The sequence below is a fragment of the Polypterus senegalus genome, chromosome 11 (assembly GCF_016835505.1).
Source record: "Polypterus senegalus isolate Bchr_013 chromosome 11, ASM1683550v1, whole genome shotgun sequence".
NCBI lineage: Eukaryota > Metazoa > Chordata > Cladistia > Polypteriformes > Polypteridae > Polypterus > Polypterus senegalus.
Genome location: NC_053164.1, coordinates 68817879 through 68841087, shown reverse-complemented (window position 1 = coordinate 68841087; position 23209 = coordinate 68817879). Strand labels below are relative to the sequence as shown.

The 23209-nt window shown below is 37.7% G+C and overlaps 1 pseudogene; it reads right to left on the bottom strand.

The window, feature by feature from the left end:
- Positions 1–746: 746 nt before the first annotated feature.
- LOC120538576 overlaps positions 747–23209 on the bottom strand; it is a 44800-nt pseudogene continuing 22337 nt past the window's right edge.

Below are 23209 nucleotides of genomic sequence, written 5' to 3'. Positions count from 1 at the left end.
ATGTTAAGGACATCCAGGAAAACAGAACTAAAATGCCAAGTTACATCAAGACTGGCAGACAAATTTTTGTTATTACGTTTTCAGGTCTTTGGTCTTGGAACAAAAGTAATGTCAAAGTATACAACACAAAATGCATGAATTCTAGCATTCAAGCAGATTTCTTTAAAATACAGAACAAGTACCATTTACTTGAAACTACACACTGACTGAAATTAAAAGGTATTGAACTGAGTAAAACCTATAGAATATCCATCCATCTATTATCTAACCCACTATATCCCAACTACAGGGTCACGGGGTCTGCTGGAGCCAATCCCAGCCAACGCAGGGCAAGGTAGGAAACAAACCCTGGGCAGGGCACCAGCCCACTGCAGGGCACACACACACCAGGCACACACTAGGGCCAATTTAGAATCGGCAATGCACCTAACCTGCATGTCTTTGGACTGTGGGAGAAAACTGGAATACCCAGAGGAAACCCACGCAGACAAGGGAGAACATGCAAACTCCACACAGGGAGGACCTGGGAAGCGAACCTGGGTTTCCTAACTGCGAGGCAGCAGCACTACTTACTGTGCCACCATACTGGCAACCTATAGAATATGTAAGTATTATTTCAATATATTAAATTATTTTTCTGAGGCTTTTATGCAGATTTTGGGGTCTAAACCAAATGTTTTGTATTTGTATTTTATTAATACGTAATAGACACTAACTAGAATCATACACAAGAAAAAAACAGGAAATCTAGGAATCATGTTCTTTATTTTACACGTGGAACATGTTTTTAGACATCAGAACCAGCAATCAAAAATCAAGGTAACATAGGCTGAATTAGAAAACATTTTAAAATAAAACAAAATTACATACATTAAACACCAAAATCCGTATGATAGGGCTGTAAAGCTAATAAATGAAAAAAGCTGCCTGTTGGGTAATGTGAAAATAGCTTTTTGCATTTTTAATCCAAGATACCCACAAAGCAATAGATACCCAGAAGGATATTACAAATATAAATCACTAACAGTACTTTGTCTTTTAAACACATTAATTGCATTTTATTTTCTGGGGAACACAGGTAAATAGGTAAATACACAAGAAAAGGAAGCTAATGTGAAAGCAAATATGACTTCCATAATATATTACTTTTTGTTTATTTATTTGTATTTTTAGGCACAATTATTGCAGTGATATTTCATAGATGAAGTAGAAATGAATTATAATAAAAAGCACGTCATTGAGCAATTCTAGAGATGTTTTAATGTGTCTGTTTTAAGTTATATTAACATGTTTCACATATAATAATATAATGATAATAGAACATTGTTTTGAATACCATTACATAATTTTTGACATTCACTTCACTTCTTCAGATATACACTAAGCAATATGTAGAAATAAACATGTTAACTTATTTCAATTAAATTAACTTGGATTTTCCAGGACGCTATCTCTGCTAAGTAGACACCTAAATTTAACTCAATCAGCAGGAAGACTAATAGATATAGTAAAACTGACATCAACTATTTTCAATTTATAAACAGAAGAAAATACAAAGAAAATTGTCAAATAAAATAACTTCTCTATTTACTGCTTTAAACTATTTGCTGAATTTCCCATGCTTAATGATGCCTAAATTGTATTAATATGCATTAATTAAATCTTTAACCCTCTGATATAACTGGCACAGACATTAAGAACTGAAAACATAAGGCAAGTAGATTTTATTATTGTGTCATCACCCTTTTATACAAGCAATTGGTTACTATAGAAATTCTGAAAAGCGTTGGATAAATGATTATTTTTATTGAACAAGATGAAGTAATTTTCTGTTGTAATGCCTCCACTTCTTAGTCATTTCTTTAAGTACTGAAAGAAGAGAAGAGAAAAGTGTTACTAAAACAGGGATACTGAAATCTTTAGCTGCTTTCAACAATCACAAAGTACATCACTAGACTATTCATTATTTGAGAAAAACACTGTAAGACATGCTGTTATGTAACAAAAATCTTGCACTGTTAATATTCAGAAAACATTAGGTAATACATTATAACATGCAAATACAGTTACATATTTAGGAAAATAGAAAGAAAGACTGTTAAAAGCAATAAAGGTTTTGTTAATCAATATATTGTATTGTGCTGTATTGGGAAGAAAATGTTATCAACCACAGGTATTACACTGATTTTAAAAGATACTTCTACAGAAAGTGAACATAAATACTGTTCAAATAGATACCTATCTTTAGATGAATGTTGTTTCAGGCTTTCAGAGCTTCATTTGAAGAACCAGGGAGGAATTATCATCACCTAAAACAAATGAGCAAAAACATTAGCCCAAGCACAGAAAAAGTTAACTGTGCACTTAAAGCATTTTATTTCTGTAAGTTTTAACTCTTTCAACTACATATTTTCTCTAAAGTATATACATAGTACAAAATATAAATTTGGTTAGAAGTAAATTTCTTTTGTTGCATTAAATAAAGTATTTATAATATTTTAGATTTCTTCATAGTATCTTGGATGCTTTCTGCCAAAATTTGAATCCTAATTGCATATATGATTTTCTAATTGCAGTACGAAACTACATTCTATTTTCTGTTAGGTTAGGTATACTGTAAAGGGAGCAAATTTATGACTAAGAGGATATTTAATATAATTTTTAAATATACTTCAAATATTAAAGATAAGTCACTACATGTAACTCCTTAAATGTATTTTTGAATTCAAATAAAACCGAAAAACAAAACAGTATTTGAGGAAAATATTCATGCAACTGAAACAGCATGTGCATAAAGACTGTGGGTTGTTGTGATAACTATTATTGTTCAATATATTACTAACTGCTTTGGCAGCTAAACCTTAAACAAGGTAATAAAGCTGTTTCTGAATATGAATATAGCCGATTTCCCAACATCACATGATTTCTGCTAGTCTATTAATTTTATATGTAACCTGCCTGGAAGTTCCTATTGTGTGTATTTTCAATGCAAGCCACCAGTTATGTAATGTGATCGGCTACAAATCACAGTAAATTCAAAAGCAAAACTCTGACCTCTGTTGTGTTCTACAGCAGGTAAGTAAAGAATGTGCAGTATTATCAATGAATAGGCAAACATAGCTTTTTAGCTATTTTACATATACGAGGGATGTTCAAAAGTTTCCACACTTTTTTTACTCTATTTTTAAAATTTTCAAAACAAATGACATCACTTTTCTACATAGTCACCTTCATTTTTGCAATTTCCCACCGCGTACCAACTTTTTAATGCCCAATTACTACTCATCCTGCTTTCACCGTTTCCAACGTAAATATAAAAGTCGGAAACTTTTGATTGTCCCTCGTAAGATTTATTGGTTTAACTTTATTTACTCTAAACAACACAAAGGGAGGAGTGCTAAATCGTTACTTTTTATTATTATAGAATAATTATAATTATTTTTAGACTGAAAGAAATCACTTTTTGGTAAACAGTTTTGCTTTATTTTAACTTATAATTTGAGTCCTATGTAAATGTGATCTGTCTGGTTGAGGAACTGCAAACTGCAAAGAGCAATAATTGATGGAAACAAAACACAGTTTAACACAGTTTTATTAAAAGAGAGAATTTGGTACTGGCTGGGCCAATGCATTTTGTCCTTATAGAATAAAGAGAAATGTACTAATGCTGGTGAAATGCTTTTGAGATGTATGTGATGCCTCATTAGGTTAAAAACTAGAAGGACCAAAGTACAGAGGGAGAATCAGAATGGTCTTGGGAGGAATAAGATTGTATTCTTTCAGACAGCACACAATTCTGAACAGGGTGCACATGGACGTGGTTATCCTGTTTAAATAACGAGTAGCTCAGAAGGAAGAAGAAGGTCTTCAAGAGTTATAATTCTTTAATGGCAGACTAAGGAATGTAAGAACACCACAGATCACTAGAAGAGAGTTCCACCAAGGTGTCCCCGTTTAAAAGAGGATATTTGCTGAAACTGCAAGGGTTTTTTCTGTTTGTCTGGGAGTGATCTGAGGACAGGGATTAATGTTGCCTCAAACCCATAGGCTCACCGAGTGTGAAGCTGGGAGAAAAGGCTGGTACTACAATGGTGGGCAGGAGAGAGAGAGAGAGAATTTTAAGAAGTGAAAGGAGAATGATGGAGTATGCTGATGGGTAGATGGGTACGAGGACAAGCCATCTCTCCCCAGACATTTATTTCTATATTGGTAGGCCTAAATTGGTTGATGACTACAGTTACTGTTTGTGTTGTACTTTGTGGATTAACTTTTATTGTCTATTCATTTCTGTCTTTAATAAAAAGGATTTTATGTTTAAAAAATCTGGTTTCCTTGACATTATCTCTGGGTTCAGGGACCTTCGCATGTGGCCTATACTAACCAAATCTTATTGTCTGTAAAAGCTGAAACAACATTAGTTTAATCTCAGAAATATATACAGAATTGCCCAACATGCTATATTATAAGATGGTTTAAAATATACAGCACTAATTAGAAACCTAAACAGGGACACTGATCCAGTTTGATGTTCTACATGTAGGGTCAATTTAGCACTTGTACAAAACTGATACATCTTAATTACTTACTTGAAGTCTGTTTGTATTTAGTGGTTTCACCACCTAGAAAGAAAAAACAGAGCACTGAACTTAAGTGTGTCTATCAGAAGCAAACATCAGATGAAAGTTGGCAGAAAAACAACATTTATAACTTCAGTACTTCATAAGAAGAATTCAAAATGTTTGTCAAGTGTGATATGAACGTATAAGATGCACTTTTGGCTTCACACTGCAGCATCAAACTGTATAGGACCTTTCACAAAAGATTCATATCAGATACAACAAAGATATCATTTTGTAAAACTGTTAACCTCTGGTAGATTTACTTATAACTTCAGTATCAAAGGAATATGCCACTTATTTATAGCATTTTATTGCCATAAGAAAACTTTAAAATCTAATTCAGTCAAATTTTTTGATCTCTTTTGGAGAGATCAGATCAATTTGTGATCAGTTGTTTAAAAACTATAAAACTTATAGGCAAACTATAAGAATAAAGTATGTGCATTTTGAAATCATTTTCTTTTATATAAGTTCTCTTTTATAGATAAACAAACAAATTAATAATCATACATAGTAATCTTTTCTTTTATGAAAGAGAACATTTCAAAATAAATCTTTGTAAAATCTAATTAAGCTTAATTAGAAGAGAAACAGAACTAGATTAAATCAAAACTGCTTCAGTATTTCTCAGTGTTTTCAAATTAAAATCATGAGAACAACTCAGACATGTCCTCTCTCTCTTTCTGTTACCTGATCTATTCCTCTTCTTCCATGCAAATACTCCAAGTCCGACAGCAGCAATAGCAAGCAAGATCCCAATAACAACACCAATTATCCACAGGGAATCTGGAAAATTAACCAGAAATAAGCTTTGTTAAATACTGCCATTAATAAAATTATAAGTAAGGATGAGGATTATTTGGATAAAACAGGAATCATTTAAGCACCAGTGGACTATGCATATCTAGTACCAGAAATATAAACAAAAAATTAAAAACAAAATCTCTTTCAGAATAAGACACACTTAATGTATGAATAATAAGAAAGTATGGTTAATTCATTATTTGTATGAAAAAATGATAATTTTAATTAAGATGAATGTGAAGTAAAACAGAGCCATCTTCATTTAAAATATTAAATTCAAATAAGTCTATAGAAAGACTGAGTCTGCCTTCAAAGTGACACTTGATTTTTTTAATGGAACGTTGTGTTGAAATAGCTCTTCTTTCTTCCCTGTCCTAATTTAGTTTCCCAAAAAGCTGTCAAAAGCAGTTTGTGAGCTGTCTAGATGTGCTTTGTCTTTTCTGATAGCTACAGTGTTGGACAGCAAACAACAGAAGTAAAATGATGCAAATGCCAGATTTTTTATGCTTCTAGTATTTCACTAATACTGACTAATTAGCTAATTTCTCAAACAAATTATATGTACAGTAGATCATGTACTGTGCAATTCTGGGAAAATAGTGAAATAAGATATTTTTAGGGTTTAAAAACTAAAGTAGATGAATCTTTAGAACAATTTAGGGAAAGCGGCATAAGGTATCATTCAAATTTAAAATGTGAAATGGGTCACTTTTCTCTTCAATTTAAAAAAGACAATTCAAGAATTTTTAAGACATATCAGGAGATACAGTAGCTTTATAATAATTGAGGATCTTCATGTGTGCTTCGTGCACAGTTTATCACCTATCTATGAAAAACTAGATCCCTTAACAGTTGAGCCTACAGTATGTCATGTGACAATATAACACAAATATGAGTGACACTAGCTATGGATAGGCGATAGAAAGTATGGATGTAAAAATTAATTCTTGTCAGAAGCCGTTTTATGTTAAAATCATATCAGCTGGTGAAGACTTGATAGATGAGAGAAAGTGTCATACTTGATGAAATACTTCAGATTATATTTAGGGTAACTGCTTATCTAGTTAGAGTAAAATGGGGCAAATTAAAGTGCTTATTCCTCATTTTCTTTATGCAAGTGTGTTGGTTAAAACATTTGTTAACAGTACACTTCATGTGGGATGAAAACCTACATGGTTAATTAGTTTAAAAATGAAGAAATGTAAATGGTTTTGGTTATGTCTATAAAAGTTTTAGGTCTTCTAAGAGAGTAGCTAGTGGCAGATCTAATCAAATTTGGGACAGTTTGGAAACCTTCCTATAATTGGCTTCATATTATTTGCTTGTTTAGATATGCAAAATACTGGAAGATCCCAAATTATATACATAATTGTATTTAGTGAAATATTCACTTGTAGTCCATTTCCAACCAGCAGGCAAGTTACATACTCTATGGAAAGAGTATTTAATTTTTTTCTGTTTTGTGAAAATCTGAACTTGGCTGCTTGGCTCTGAATAAGCATGAACAGTATGTACTGAACTGTCTAATTGTACATTTTATCAATTACATGAATTTCTTATGTACATCAAAAACATAACAAAGAAATGGATGTTCAGAAAGTCTTCCTTATTTTGACAAAAGTAATTAAAGTTGTTAAAAATACTAGTCTTTTTCCCAAGTTACCTTAGAAACAGAAAAATATCAGTTTAATGTGTTTTCCCTTGCTTTCTTTCAATATGTTTCCACCTAGTGTATTTTGAAGAGTAACTTTTAGTATTTACCATTCCTTTGTGGGTTGTATGGAGTTTTCTTATCTACAGGAAAGCTGTTGTGGGCCACAAGGCATGAGTACTCTCCTTTCTCTATTTCATTTGGTGTTTTTTCAGCTTTAAGATCTTTTTCACTTGGTAGGTCCCATCATCATTGGGCAGCACTTCTCCACTTTCTACATCCAGATCTCGAGGTCCACCATTGTGCCAAATTACTTCAATGTCTCGTGGAAAAATCCTGTAACATGGCAGGTGACTTCTGTTCCAGATTCTGTTCTCTTGTCAGTCACAAATATCTCGGGGTAGCTACACACATGAAACAAAGAACAAAAAGCATTGGAACTTAAACAAAAAAAAAAATATTTTAGAAAGCTGAAACCTTCTGGAATTACTCCAATGCAAAACCAAAAGAAAAAAGCAAGTACACAGTAGTTAAATACACAAAACTTTAAAAGAAATAATATTTTGGCTGAAAAAACATTACATTACTACATCAAACAATGAGAATTAAAATAAACTGGGCAATTGGGAAAATAAAAGTTATCACATTAATATTAATGAAAGATTTACTGAGATATATTTTAATAATTTAAAAGCAAAATCTGAACTGACACTTTCATTAATATTTAAATAGACTTTTAAAACATAAACATTTTAGTGGATCATTGATTTTTGTCCTCACAAAATAAAGTTAGAAAAGAGAATAAATGAGTGATAATGTCCTCTTTCATTACCTTGGAACATGATAGAATAATTGAATAGTTTATATCATTGATTTTTCTTTATTTTCTAGAATATCATTCTTTCTCCAGTTTCTGAATATGTCTATAGTAGATTATAATGTACTTGGGGTAGTACTTTATAGGACAAATTACAATAATCTTTTTCTGGATGTACTGTAGTTAGTGCTCCATAGCCCTTTGACCCCAGATCCATTCTGGATGTATCATTTTATGTGTTCACATCTATATATTTCCTCCAGGAAATATCAATTACTATGATTGTCTGTAGATTTAGTCAAATCATCAAGACGTTGCTACTGAGTAAAGTCCTGCTTTCCTATAACAAACTAAACATGTAGAACATAAAATGAGGGTGTACATGCTGAGATATAAAATAGTAATCACATCCTCTTCTTTATATGGGTTCACATATCAGAATATAGCTAAGAATTATCTAGTCCTTACCAAGTTGTAAAATTAAATTAATGTAACCTCACATTATAAACTACACATAAAGTTTAAAATTGTCATTATTCATTCAACAAAAAGTGACTATGACTTACTGATAATCAGTACATGCTAATAGCACTATATGAAAGGAGAAGCTTTGGCTGTTCAGCTTAGAGCATTCAAGTCTGTGGTAACACCTTGCCAAGAACAATAGATAGCTATAGTGATCTCAGAGAGGCTTTCAAAATTACAGTTTTATTTAGTTTGCAATAAAATGGTTTATGACACTGTAGGTACTGTATATAACATTACCTGTATGGCATAAAGTAATGTCTAGACCAACCAGTAATTGGTTGAAAGGAAGATGTTAGTTATATTAAAAACACCCAAACACACAAAAAATGCTTAATGTAAATATAAATACAAACATACCTAAAAATATCTTTTGAAGATATTGCAAATAAGTAACACTGTTATAAATAAATAAATGCAACTATCTTGAAGCTACTGAAACTAAACACAAAACTAAAACATACCCTTAAAAATAACAAAAATATAAAATGTAATACCCAGCACTGAACAAGATCAATTCTTTTCCACAAACCTTTTCTGTTCAGAGTCTCTGCACCATGCCCAACATACTTCTTCAGCCATTCAATGCATGTTCCTTCCAAATATCCTTTATTCTGCTGACTGTTTGCTATGTTAGGATCCAACCTAATTTTACTTGTTAGCCCACGTTGATTGGCGGCAGTCCAGGTTAGGGTTTCTTTGTCAAAAGAAACATAATCATCTCCATCATAGCCATACTGTAGAAAACCTCGAATGGTGTTATCGTCATCCAACTCACAGCCATACATTAACTGCAGTGTGTGGATTCCTAGAGAGAAATGGAGCATAAAAGAATTATTACATCTAACATAAGCATACCTTTAATGTATTTGTCTCATACAGTAATATTATAATAACTACTGAAATTAGAAAAATCCAATTAATAAATTTGTGCAAAAATGTATAGATCTATGTTTTACTAAAATGGAAGCAAAATGCTGCAGCAAAACACAAAAACTAATAAATATAAGAATTTTTGGTGCTATGAGTTAGACAATCCTGTTTTCTTCAAGCTCTGTATATACATAAAGAGAGGAGGGAAATTTTAAGTTTCCTATTTAATCAGAATATAACAGGTAGAAAAGTTCAATTTTCCTAAACCTTTAAAAGCTGTTTCTCAATGTGCATTTACTTCTTTCTACTGACATTTGCACAATGATTCTGAATCAAAATGCTTATCTTGACAGTTCTGTCACATGGAAACTACTGTACAAAATATGCTATACTGATACAGTATTTTATATAGAGTTCAATTAGTTTAGTGTTTCCCTCAATTCAAAAATATTTTCAACATTTACAATGAAACTCCAGCATATCTGACATTAATGAAGTACACTGAAGTGCACAGTGAAATGGAGGTCAATGTGTCAAAACCCCTCTCTGTGGAGTTTAAATGTTTTCTGTATGTCTGGGTTGGTTTTCTCTGGGCACTCCAATTTCCTTCTACAGCCCAAAGAAATGTGAGGATGGGCAATTACTGGTTCAAGATTTCTTTGAAATAAAAGAGTGTGGTCATGTGTAATTGTAACAGTTTGACCTGTGATGGATTTCCATTTTTCCAGGGTTGACTCCTACCCTACCAAAGGGAACAGCAGGTACAGAAATGAAAGGATAGATACTACAATGTGTTTTAGAAAGGCAGTACTACCAATGACAACACAGAGAAACAAACTTAGAAAGGAGCCAAATGAAGAAAAAATATACCATGAAACAAAGACTCGCATTAAAATATGTACAATGTGATTAAGCATTATTATTTCTTTTACTTATTGATCTCAGTTTTCTATAGACATGTCATAACTGGTAAGGGAAAAACAGTCAATAACTTGTATATTATATGCATTTAAAATATGCACAATATCAAACAAGGGCAGCATGGTGGTGCAGTGGTAGCGCTGCTGCCTCGCAGTTAGGAGACACGGGTTAATTTCCCAGGTCATCCCTGCATGGAATTTGCATGTTCTCCAGTGTCTGCATGGGTTTCCTCCCACAGTCCAAAGACATGCAGGTTAGGTGCATTGGCGATCCTAAATTGTCCCTGGTGTGTGCTTGGTGTGTGGGTGTGTGTGCCCTGCCGGGTTTGTTTCCTGCCTTGCCCTGTGCTGGCTGTAATTGGCTCCAGCAGACCCCGTGACTCTGTAGTTAGGATATAGCGGGTACATAAAAACATGATCAGAGAAAAACAAGAATTGATACTCATGTTCAGGAAAGTGGGAGACAAATAATGAGCTTGTCAATAATAATTATATTGTTTTAATTTAAAAGGTAAATGAATTTGAATATATCTATTGTGTCATTTTGTAATAAGACTGAGAGAATAATTTTTATATATATTGTGGTCCCCAGCCGCCAGGCGTGCCCCACTTCCAGACCCTCATCTGCCACATCCGGCTGAGGCAGGAGCCCGGCCGGGGCCAGTAGGACGGAGGAGGGCTTGTGCCTCCTCCAGACTGAGAGGGGCGTCTGTCCTGGTTATGTTGGGGCCTGGCCTTGGAAGCCCAGCCCTGTAGGGACCGCGGCCACCGCCAGGCGGCACCCCAGTGCCTAAATATCCGAGCCCAGCACTTCCTGGTGTGGCGGAAGTGCTGGGGAAGACTTTGGGAGACACCCGGAGAGCTGCGGGGGACAGCGGCACTTCTGCCACGCTGGGGCGTGGCCAAGGGAGGAATGCCGGGAACACTTGGTGCTCATCCGGGAGCTGTATTTAGGGGCCGCCTCCCTCCAGGCATTAGCAGAAGTCGGGTGGAAGAGAAGGGAGCTGGAGTGAGGACTAGAGGCGCCAGGAGAGAAAGGCATAGAGACTGTGAGGCTTGGACTTGGGGAATCGGTGCTGGGCTGGGGTTTGTGTGCGTGAACTGTAAATATTAGTTTAATAAGCGTGTGTTGGGTGAAATATGCTGTCCGTCTGTCTGTGTCGAGCCAGCGTCCACAATATATATATATATATATATATATATATATATATATAGATATATATATATATATATATATATACACACACATTATTAATCCCAAGGAGTAATTGTCTTTTCATAAGAGTTAGCCATTGTGCAGCTCCCTGGAGCAATTTTCAGGTTAACAGTCTTAACAGCGAGTAGGATCCTTTACTGGTACTAACAAGATTTGAACTGGCAACTTTTTAGATACCAGCTGTGATGGACCTTTGGGCACTGATATCCGGGGCTGCTGTGTCTCATCATTTGTGACACAAACCGAGCCGCGTGACTCAGGGAGTCTTGTGCTTAATAAGAAGCCATTCTGCAGATTCTGAAAGTTTACAGTGAGTGAAAAATGGACATGGACAAGGATTCACAGATGGGAGGTTAAGAGTGCAGAAAGAAGCCTGGAAAAGGTAGAAGGTCACATACAAGCCACGCCATCACATTTATGGTAAGCCACGTATGTTTAGACGCCAGGACCCCAACCCGCTGTTTTCAGACACACTCCTCTGGTGTCCTCTCCTCCATTAGTCAGTTTATTGCATACGCTGTGGTGGCTGGAGGAACAGCTTATGGCCACGGGAAATAACAAAAGATGACATTATTTGTGTAAAACTGCACATGGGGGGCACAACCCTTACTTACTGACACATTTTAACAAGATTTAAAAAAATAAAAAGACATTCTACAAACAGAAATAAAAACTGTGATTAAAATGAAACTCACATTTTTAAATTCTGAGTGCAAAAACAGAAAATTAAGGAGATAAATGAAGTGAGAAGCTCACTGTGTGACAAGAATTAGCCTCAGATTAAAAAAAAAAAAAAGATTTGTTATGAAAGCCTACAGACACAGCGGCCTTTCAGGACTCAGGACAGACATGTGGCCGTCACTAACGGTGAACAGTGGGTGACAGTCACTAATAGTCAATGTAAACTCGATCAGTCGCTGTCTGCCTCCTAATGCTACATCCACTGGGGGCGGGCTCCAAAGAACTGACTGGCCAATCTGTGACAGCATCAAAAGTACAGACAATACAATTAAAAGTGAGCAGCTTGGTAAAAATTGGAGTGTGTGTGAAATTGAGAACTGTAACCCTGCACAAGTTTAACGTATGGAAAATGTTCCACCACCAAGAATATTCAGGCAACAGTCTTGTCATCAAACAGACCACTGATAGAGGGGCCAATAAGAAGGCTGACGTGACTTTACAAAGTAAATGGCAGGCAATAGTCCACCACCTAAGAGCGGAGTAGACCCCTGGTATTTAAAAAGGACACATCAGAACACACAACTTGTCCTCACTTATCACACATGAGCTGCAGCGGCCTGGCAGAGTTTTGTTCTGTCAGTGAAAACAAAATTAGACCAACCACTGTGACCTGCTCGATGAAAATGCTACAGAAATGGAAGCATGCTTTAATAAAAGGCAGCTCCTATCCATTGAACCTGATGCCAGGACTGGGTTGTGACCAGATCTCCAAGCAGCAGGTTAGCACTGCAGGCTGGTGGTGGCCGTGTTCTTCTGTGCAGTCGGCACACGTTCAGTCACTTGATATGAGGACTGCAGTGGTTGAATGGATGGATTTCTGAACATCGATTCCAGTAGGTGACCCACTCCACATCAGAAATGTTGTCATCTTTGACTGGGATTTAGAGCAGGATAAAGATCAATGGTACTTTACAACATTTACAGGACAAACTGGAGCTGGCATGGGTCATTGTTCCTGTGCCACACTTTCTTGAGTTGACGCTACAGTGAATTCAGATGATTCTCAGGGCTAATGGGGGAGAAACCTGCTAAAATGGTAGGAGTGAGGAATAAAGTCACCGTTAACTATACAAAATAAAAATTTGGATCTGCGTAAAGTGTGTAAAATAACAAGAAACCGTATCCATGCCTTTCTTTTCCTTTCTCAGGCTGTGAATGGCGCTGCATTAAAAATGATTAATTTAGCCATCATGTCACCGCCCTCATTCAAATATGTGACACTACAATTTAAAACTACTGCCGCTCACAGCTCATGGGTCATATCACTACACTCTCTAAGCCCCAATGAGTTTTTTATATTTATTTCTAATCCTATTCCATAATTTAGTCAAAAAACCAACTACTAAGTCCTGTGTGCCTTGAAAGAGAAGTGGCCTTTTACTGCTTTAGTGAGTTAAAAGGATTTTTAAACAAGAGGCACCATTCTTGGGATCCTGCCCTGAAACTCAAGCCCATGACAGGTGTATCTAATAAAATTATTGCACAATGTTATGTTAAAGATATAGTAATAAAAATGTCATTGACCTGCTTAATAAAAGTCTCTGTGAAAATCAAACCACATTTATTTGTATTTACTTGTAATCCAGACCAGGGGTTCTGAACCAATTTTTTTGGTGTACCACCTCCAGGAATTTAAATGTTTCAAATGACCACCTCTTTTCTTTTTTGACTTTTTTGAATTTGTAAATCTAAATTGAACATTTCCTTATCTAGCTTTATATCATATTTGGGGTTTTTAATAAAGTATTACAGATGACTTTTGCACGTGTGCCTTTAAATTTATCCTATGAATTCATTAGTAAGGTGTTGTACCTTGTTAGCCATTACGGATGCAATGAGAAGTCAAGCAAAATGACCCCTTTGATTGGCTTAACTGAACAAATTCCAATTTGCAAGCTTTAAGTTTTCAAGGTAATTCAGGCCCCTTCTTCAGGCGAGACCTTCTGAGACTGCATCAGAGTATGAGGGAGACATTAGGAGGAAAGGAGAGGAGAGGTGCTAGAGAGATGGGGTTAATCAGGCCATCATGTCAAGTCCCTCATTCAAATACAGGACACTGAAGTTAAAACCATGGCAACTGACAGCTGACTGGTCACATGACTGTGCTCTCAAAGCAGGTATTTCTGAACCAATTCCATAAACAGATTAAAGTGCTATTTGATAAAAGCTTCTTGGCCTTGAAAACACAGCAGGATTTTTATGCTTTCTGAGGTGTAAGTACAAATGCAACAACTTCTCTCTCCCCTTCTCTCTGACTTTACTCCCCCCTGCCAGGCCTGACATATTGTGTTGTGTAAGTTCACTCACGCATCACCCCTGAACTTCTCACACACCGCAGGTTGATAAGTAAAGATCTAGACTGTTGCATGGTGGTTAGTATTGCCGTTCTATGCTACGGGTAACAACGTTTGAATCCTGGGGCCAAATCCCTGTGTGGAGTTTACGGTGCTCACTCTTCTTGTGTCTGCCAAAGATTTCTCCTCCAGGCACTCCAGTGTCCTTTACACCCCAAAGACGTGCCCATGAAGTCAACTGATGCTCAGGGTCTGTCCGGTTTCTATGACCGTATTCAGGATTTAGAAGGTCTGGATGATGAGTGAGGTGGCGAGTCGTAATATTTTGCAACTGATTTGCTTTCGTATTCAAATGTTGAGGGCTCTTTTTATTTTCTCGACAGCCACACCATGCACAGTTTTTGGTGAACCAGCAAGAAAATGTTCACAAATGTCTTTTTTTTTTCTTTGTTATGAATGGAGTGAACCGTGGAGCAGTTCTTGCCATATTTACAATCCGCTGATATAAAGGAATTTCCCCTTGGGATTAATAAAGTATCTGTCTATCTATCTATCTGTCTGTCTATCTATAAAAGAATAGTTGCACGCTCCCTGGTACAGGAACTGGGCACACGTTTAGACATGCTCCCACACTTAGAAATGCACACAGCCATACTGCTAAGAGGAGGCAGAGAAAGATGGGGATGATGGGTGAAGTTGCTATTTATTTATTTTGGGCAAAATCGAGCAATGAATTTTTGTGTTTTCAGAAAATAACAAAAAACAATATCGCTTGTGTCAACGTTCATATAGAAGGCAGAGCAACAGCTTGTTCACATAGCTGAACACAATTTCAAAAATATGATGACATCCTGTAAACAGAAATACAAACTGAGATTAACGGCCAACAACGTCAGGACACACGTTAAGACCACTCCACATATAAGAAGGTAAACATGGGCTGCCAGTTTTCATTCTAACTGAACCCCCAGTCAGATGTTCCTCCCTGTATTGAGGTGGTCTACGTGTTCACCTGCTTCAGTGTGCCGCTGCAGACCCCCAATAAGCCCCAAGTGTGAAGTGTATCTGACACATCTGATGATGACTGTGGTGCACAGAAATGTGTCCTAGCAGGTCATTTGATGTCCTTTATCTCGTGTGTGAGATGAGGTATCTCAGTGCTCCATGTCTACTCGCTAACACGGCCACCTTTTGAGAGCCATACAGTCTGTGAGCTCTTGAGGCAGGCTAATTACGTGCTGCAGCTTTCCTAAGTAAAATTCTTCAACACACTCTGTCTTTACTGCATTTTACGGAGTTTGAAGTTCAGAAGCAGAAAACAAGAAGAAGAATGAGGTGAGGAGCCCCCTTTGTGACAACATTTAAGCTTAGATTAAGTTTGGTTTCTGTTCTGAAAAGGCTTCAGACACAGCAGCCCCCCAGGACTCCGGACAGACCCCTGGCTATCATCATAGTGGCTGATTTACTCCTTAATGCTCATCATCTTCATACAATGTAAAGAACAGCATGCAGTGATAATTACATCAGTCGCCATCGATCTTCTAGTCCTGACTACACTGGCTGGGCCACACACTGACTGCCTAATCTGTGACCGAGTCAAAGGTGCAAACAGTAAAAATAAAAGAGAACCGCTGGGTTAGAATCGGGAGGGAGAATGGGACTAAAGTGGAACCACAAATGGAGTTGGACTGCCCCCAAAAATATGTAGCCACAGGTGGTCTTGTCATCATAAATCAGCCTGCTAATAAAATGGGCCGACAGAGGAGGCAGACATGACTTGCACAAAGTAAATGACAGTGACAGTCCATCACCTAAGAGCTCAGTGAAGCAGTGGGATTCGAAGAGGGCACATCATAACGTGTCGTACCTCGTCACAGGTGGGCTACAGCTACCGGACAGACTGGACATCCCGTCAGAGGAAGACAGCAAAGAGCAACCGCAGTATGTGACTCAATACAAGTGTCACAGTCAGGACAGAAAAAGGGCAATGGTTTAATAAACAGCAGCTCACGTTCATCTAAGGTGACGGGAGGACTACGATGTGACAAACCCCCCGTGAGACCACAGGGCCATCCAGCAGCGTGTCAGCATTGCATTCTGGTGGTGACAGTGACACTTGGGTACAATCTGCTTTCATGGCAGACACTCAGGCAGTTGATACGAGGAATGGAGTGTTTGAGCAGCCAGATATCTGAACGTCACTGCCAGTCCGGTGCCCCCCACCGTGTCAGACGTGTCCTCATCTGTGGATGGAACTTAACAGCAGAATAAAACTCCAGGCTACTGTTCAACAATTATGGGACACACCGAGTCCGCAACTGTCGACGTCCTTGTGCCACACTTTAGTCAATGCTACAATTAAATTCAAGTTGTTCTCGGGGTTCATGGAGGACAAACCTGCTAAAAGGTGGGTGTGAGGAATAAAGTGACCTCTGGGTACAGAAAGAAAAGAGGAATATTGAAAAGTGAGTGAAGTACGCCAATCTAAACTGCCTCCCTTAATACTTTTCACCTTTACTTTCATATTTGGTTGCACTGATAAGCTGACGTCAACCCTTCACTTTATTTTACAAAGCATTGCAGCAACACCAACAGACAGCCAGAAATGAACAGAAAACGGTCAACGTGTCAGGTCAGAGGTCACAGAGTGGGCTTTCAGATCAGTACGTTGTGCACATGCAGCTCACTTCAAGCCTCCAGCTCTATAACTGCAACTGAGGAGCTTTGACTTTATTATCTGACTAGCAAAATACCAGCTTTCGCAGTGGAAGTAGTGTGTTAAAGAAGCAATGAAAAGAAAAGGAAACATTTTGAAAATAACGTAACATGATTGTCAATGTTATTGTTTTGTCACTGTTGTGAGTGATCAGTGTTGTTGTCATATATATATATATATATTTACACACACACACACAAACATATATATATACATATCTATACATATACACATATATACATATATATATATATCTACATATATACACATACATATACACACACACATAAATACATACACACATACATACATACACACACATATATACACACAAATACATATATATATACATACATACACACACACATATATAAACATATATATACATATACATACATATCTACATATATACACACACAGCTATTTCAGATCAGTGCAATACGCTGTTTGTTAAAACGGATGACACCGCTCTTACGTGCAAGTCTGCGTGGATATTATGAACTATCGTATTTGTTCAAGTTCTATTTAAATTTTAAATAGAAGGAATTTTTATTTAGTCGACAGAAATATCTTTGGTAGGAATGGTAAAAACAGACAGGAATATTATTCCTGAATAAATCAACTCAAACCTTAAACAACTTATAATATTTTGCTCTCCATAAAAATATATCCTGTCAAAATTATACAAATTCAAATATGAACATGCTGCATAACAAAACCTGGAAATATAAATAAAATGTGTTCCTTTCAGCAATAACAAATCAAATCATTCAGTTGTCTTTGCTCATATGTCATTTTAGAGCTGGACGCCTGGCATCTTTTTGGCCACAAGTTCGTTTCTGTTTGCTGTGAGGTTCTGTGTTGTGGAGATTCTCAGGATGGATTGCAGGTGCTCATCAGTGAGGCGACTCCTGTGTGCTGTTTTGTTAGTCTTTATCACTGAGAAGAGCTTCTCACACAGATATGTGCTACCAAACATGCACAAGGTTCGAGCCGCATGTAGACGGACTTTTTTGTTCAAAGTCACCAAAGCGCCGTGCAAACTCAGTGCGCTCAGTTTATCAGCAAAGTGCGATTTGGGAACACCGTAGTGACGACTTGGTTTAACATTACTTGGTAATAGGGAAAGTGGGGCAAGTGGTTGTGTCTCCCATAAAAGCAGTCTCAATTGAAATCACTTTGTGATTGTGCACGGGTAAAAACGTCCGCTGAAGTGTCAGATTCTTATTTAATTCTTCTGCTTTCTGTATCTTCTGCATTGCATTCAGGTCTTTCAGGTTACCCTGATGTTTTGTTTTATAGTGCCGTCTTAGATTAAATTCTGTAATTACAGCCACATTAGCTCCACAAATGAGACACACGGGTTCAGTAAACATATACTCAGCCTCCCATCGGTTTTTAAAGGCTCTATTTTCAGAATCAACTTTTCTCTTCAGCATCGTGTGAGCTAGCTTCGAAATAACTTGCAGCATCTTAAGGTAGACTTGATTAACGGTAAGTGTTGGCAAGGCAGCTGAAGCGCTGCATTATGGGATCTGTAGTTTATTGTGTTACCAGCGCTTCATATACCGGGCTTTAATAACAATAATACAGTATATAAAATGATCTCGGGCGGATATAATTACGCCGGGCGGATGTGGCCCGAGCCCTTGAGTTTGACACATATGGACTAAATAGAACTTGAAAAGATATATTTTTCAAATGTGATCGCGCAATTCAGATAGAGTTGACGCAGCACTACAGCCTGCATGCCTCAATAAGTCATCCTCCCCTCGCTCTTACTTTTTTACCGTTCATCTAATGAATACACTGAGTATGGCTTTACCAAAACAATCACTGATGGTGAATAAAGTATCCATTATTCGAGTATGTAGATCGGGTTATATATATATACATATATATATATATACCGCGTATCGCAGCGGAGAAGTAGTGTGTTAAAAAAGCTAGAAAAGAAAAGGGAACATTTTAAAAATAACGTAACATGACTGTCAATATACAGTATTTGTTTTGTGAGTGTTACTGAGTGTTGCTGTCATCAAGGATTTGATTATCATTATTTCTTTCAATCAGGTTCGTATTTGTAGGATGTGTTGTGTTCAAGTTACATTCCGTGTTTGTCAATCGTTGTAAAGATGACAGGTTTCATTCATCGATTCGTTTCTTACTGCATCAATAAACAGCTCGTCTTCTTCTTTATCTGAGACCTGACACACTGCATGCACGGGTTTTTTTCACACTGTCTTCCTTTAGCGGGACATTGACTTTTCCAACGTGTGCTTTGTTTCCGCAGTAGTTGGATTTATGAATATGCTTGTATGTATGAGACGCTTCATATTTTTGCTGCCTTTTCAATTGTGTAATTCGGTTTTGTTCAGCTCTTTGGAACTGTTGCTTTTTATCTGTGCACTGCGTCAGTTCACGTGAGCCGCTCGGTGTACATGCATCGAAGGTTCCCAGCTGTGCTGGTGCCATCTCCTGCTATGTCCATGGCTGTATTTAATGTTACCTTAGTCCTGGCACTTAAAACTTTCTCTCGCAGTTTCGCTGAGTTTGTGTCAAACACCACCCTGACCATCTCATCTTCCTCTCCATAAGCACAGTCCTTAACCCGTGAATATTTAGTGGCAGTTTGCTATTGGATTGCCGCTGACGGACGGCCTTATATGGGCAGGCACTAAATTACAAACGCCAGCGGCAGCCTGTCTATGAACTTAATTTAAAGTGTAGGTTTACATCGTGCTTTGTTTCAGTAGCAGAACTCATGAATATGGTTGTATATGTCACTTTCGCTCGCTTCTTATTGTTTCGCTGCCTTCTCAATTATATAATGCATATTTTCTTCAGCGCTTTTTGAGGTCTTCCTGGTTTTCTATGTACTGCGTGATTACGTGGGAGGCGTGATGATGTCACACGAAACTCCGCCCCCCCGGCGTTGAAGCTCATCTCCATTACAGTAAATGGGAAAAACTGCTTCCAGTTATGACCATTACGCGTAGAATTTCGATATAAAACCTGCCCAACTTTTGTAAGGAAGCTGTAAGGAATGAACCTGCCAAATTTCAGCCTTCCACCCACACGGGAAGTTGGAGAATTAGTGATGAGTCAGTGAGTGAGTGAGTCAGTGAGTGAGTGAGTGAGTGAGTGAGTGAGTGAGTGAGGGCTTTGCCTTTTATTAGTATAGATCACAATGACTGAGGCCGACTCACCGGCTGAATAAAACTGGGGTAGCGCTGGACCTGCAGAGTGAAGTCAGCAGTTTTAATGGCAGGTAAGGTGAAGAGCATCAACTGCAACCTCTCACCACAGGGAGCAAAGTGAAAGGCGCTATATGGATACTCGTGAGTGAATTGTGATCGGTGAGAAGGCACTCGAGTTTCCAGAGTCTCGCTACACACACCTCGCTGACTCCTGATCTCCAACTCACACCACTTCACTTGAATTTGTTTTTTTGTTTTAAAGTCACACTTTAAGATGAAAAGCAGCAGGTAACAAAGTCGTTTAGCGACTGTATAAAGTGATTTGGTTCATCTTTGGATATTTAGAGTTCATGTTAATCTTATTTCTGCCTTTGTCAGCTTCTGCTTTATCTGCACTGGGCACAAGATGGCTGGATGAGCAACAGGAAACAAAGCAGACAACAACTTTGAATGACCAACTCAACATCTAGAAAAGAGTGAATGTGGGCAGAGAGCAAGTGACAGTGACAGCAGGCTCAGTGTGAATGGCCACCAGAGTCAGCACAGAAGGCCATGGCACAATGTGGGCACTGCAGATGGCAGCCTAAGTGCAGTGCAGGGTGACTGCTGGGGCCACCTACAAGATGGAGACAGTGATGGCGGCAGGGACAGCAGAGGAGCTCCAGGAGGACCAAATTCAGAAGAAAGACAGAAAAGCGGCAATGTGGAGTAGAAGGGCAGAGCTTGACGTTTTTCTTACTGAATGCTGCACTAGTGGACCACACAGGGACATCTTTTCTGGGGAGCGACCTGGACAACCACCCCGGGGCCCACCCTTAGGTGAATTAAAATAATATTTATGACAATATTAAATATGACTTGCAATGATGTAACCTTCAACATAAAACATAACCAAACACACCGAGAGTTACTGTACTCATGCGCACAGATGCTGTGCTGTTTATTTCTCTCACAATAATTTCCCTGCATTGTTTATTAGAGCACACCATTCATTAAGATGCGCCGTTTATTTCCCTTTCTCATCTTTTGGTTAAAAAAAACTTGTAAAAAGTAGCAATTTGTGTGACATTAATGTTTAAAGTGATTCATAAGGCATTGCTTAACAGGTTATAAAATCAAGAAAATAAATATTGAGAAAATAACAGCTCCTAACATATGCACTTTACATTGTTTTGGGCACACACGTGTCAGGAATTTCTAAATGTAGGGGTATCATGCCCACCTGGCACCTCTACTCATTACGTGTGAATAATTGGTTTTCACACAACACCCTAAATAAATGTAAATACTTAATACCAGTGACCCCCAAATCTAAGTGTCTTCTGGTTTTAAGGTAAGTCTTTTTCTGGATAAAAAAAAAAATTAAACTTGGGTTGTTATCCATCTTACATTTAAATTGTTCAAATCTGGAACATTTGATATTCTGGAGAGCTGCTACAAGACATAAAGTTATTTACTGGCTCAAAGATTCTCTGTATTTGAGTGCTGCGTATATTTCTGACGAGGCATTTATTTTTGTGAATATGAATTTTATAATTTTCGAATGTTGCATGGAAAACACAGTTTTTCTAATTCAAAATTAATAATAAAATTCTTTCCAGACATCCCTGTCTCAGCAGAGGCCATGTGGACTTTCAATAATATCGACTGAAGAGAATGTTGTTGTAACCCTTGACGGTGGTCATTTCATTTTGAAGTTTGCCACAAGACAGAATGATTAGACTGCAGGCTACACAGTCGGTAAGCTGAAAGCTTTTAGTTTATTGTGATAAATGAGTGGCGACAAAGCAAATTCAGTCTGAATATTCTACTGGCCTGTCGACTTGTCTTTACGTTTACAACCTGGTGACGGGTTTCATAGTGACACTTATTGGTGGTCTTTTTATGTAAGGCTGGGAATAAAGAATTTATTTCCTATATCCTTTGAGGATTTAAGAAGAAAGGTGTCATTTTTAATAATTATGATACTGAGCACTATTCCAAAAATGAAGGTTTATTTTCATTTGGAATTCAATCACGTTTTGTGGGTCACCATTCAACTACAGTCCCTTCTGAGGCGTTTTCATAAAGGCAAAACTCATAATTCATTTTAAACATTTTCCAGCTAAACAAGATATTTCAGGAGAGTTGATGATTTTGTATAACAGACGTTCTGCTCGACGCCGCTCTTGTCCCAGCGATCATTTAACTGCAGAGATGAAGATGACGCGCTGACCTCCCGCTGCCTGCACCCCCGATACTTCAGTGAGTTTCCGCTGCTGCTTTAGTGCAGACAAGATGGGCGCTGCTGCCCTCCTGTGGACACTTCGCTGTTACTACACCTGCTAAAACGTTTAATGTGAGTGAAAGAGTAATTTCAGTTTGTCACACACATTTTATATTTTAGCAAACTGTAATCCTTTTTTTATATTATTGTGTCAAAAACAACAATCATAAGAATTTGAAGGATTTCAAAGTGGCACACAAGTAGTTTAAACAACTTTCAAAAATGGAAAGTGGCTGAATGTGCGAAGGGTAAAGACAGACACTCATCTGCACTTGCTCACTGCTTGATGTTCCCCACACCAGACACGTGGAGCCTTTCCAAGAAGGTTAGGGGGGTGTTGTGCCCTGGAAGTGACACAGCAGGTGACCAGTCAGTGCCGGCTCAGGAAGTAACGAGTCTGACTGTGCGGTTGTCGGCTGTCGTGATTGGCTGTTTTTGATCAGATGGACCCACAGACACAGACGTGAGCCAAAAGGTGGGCACACTCACTGGCTGGTGTGTCACAGCGCCTGCTTACCAGGACCCCAGCATACATGCCTCCGTGGGCCCACTTGGGGCTTCCTTTGC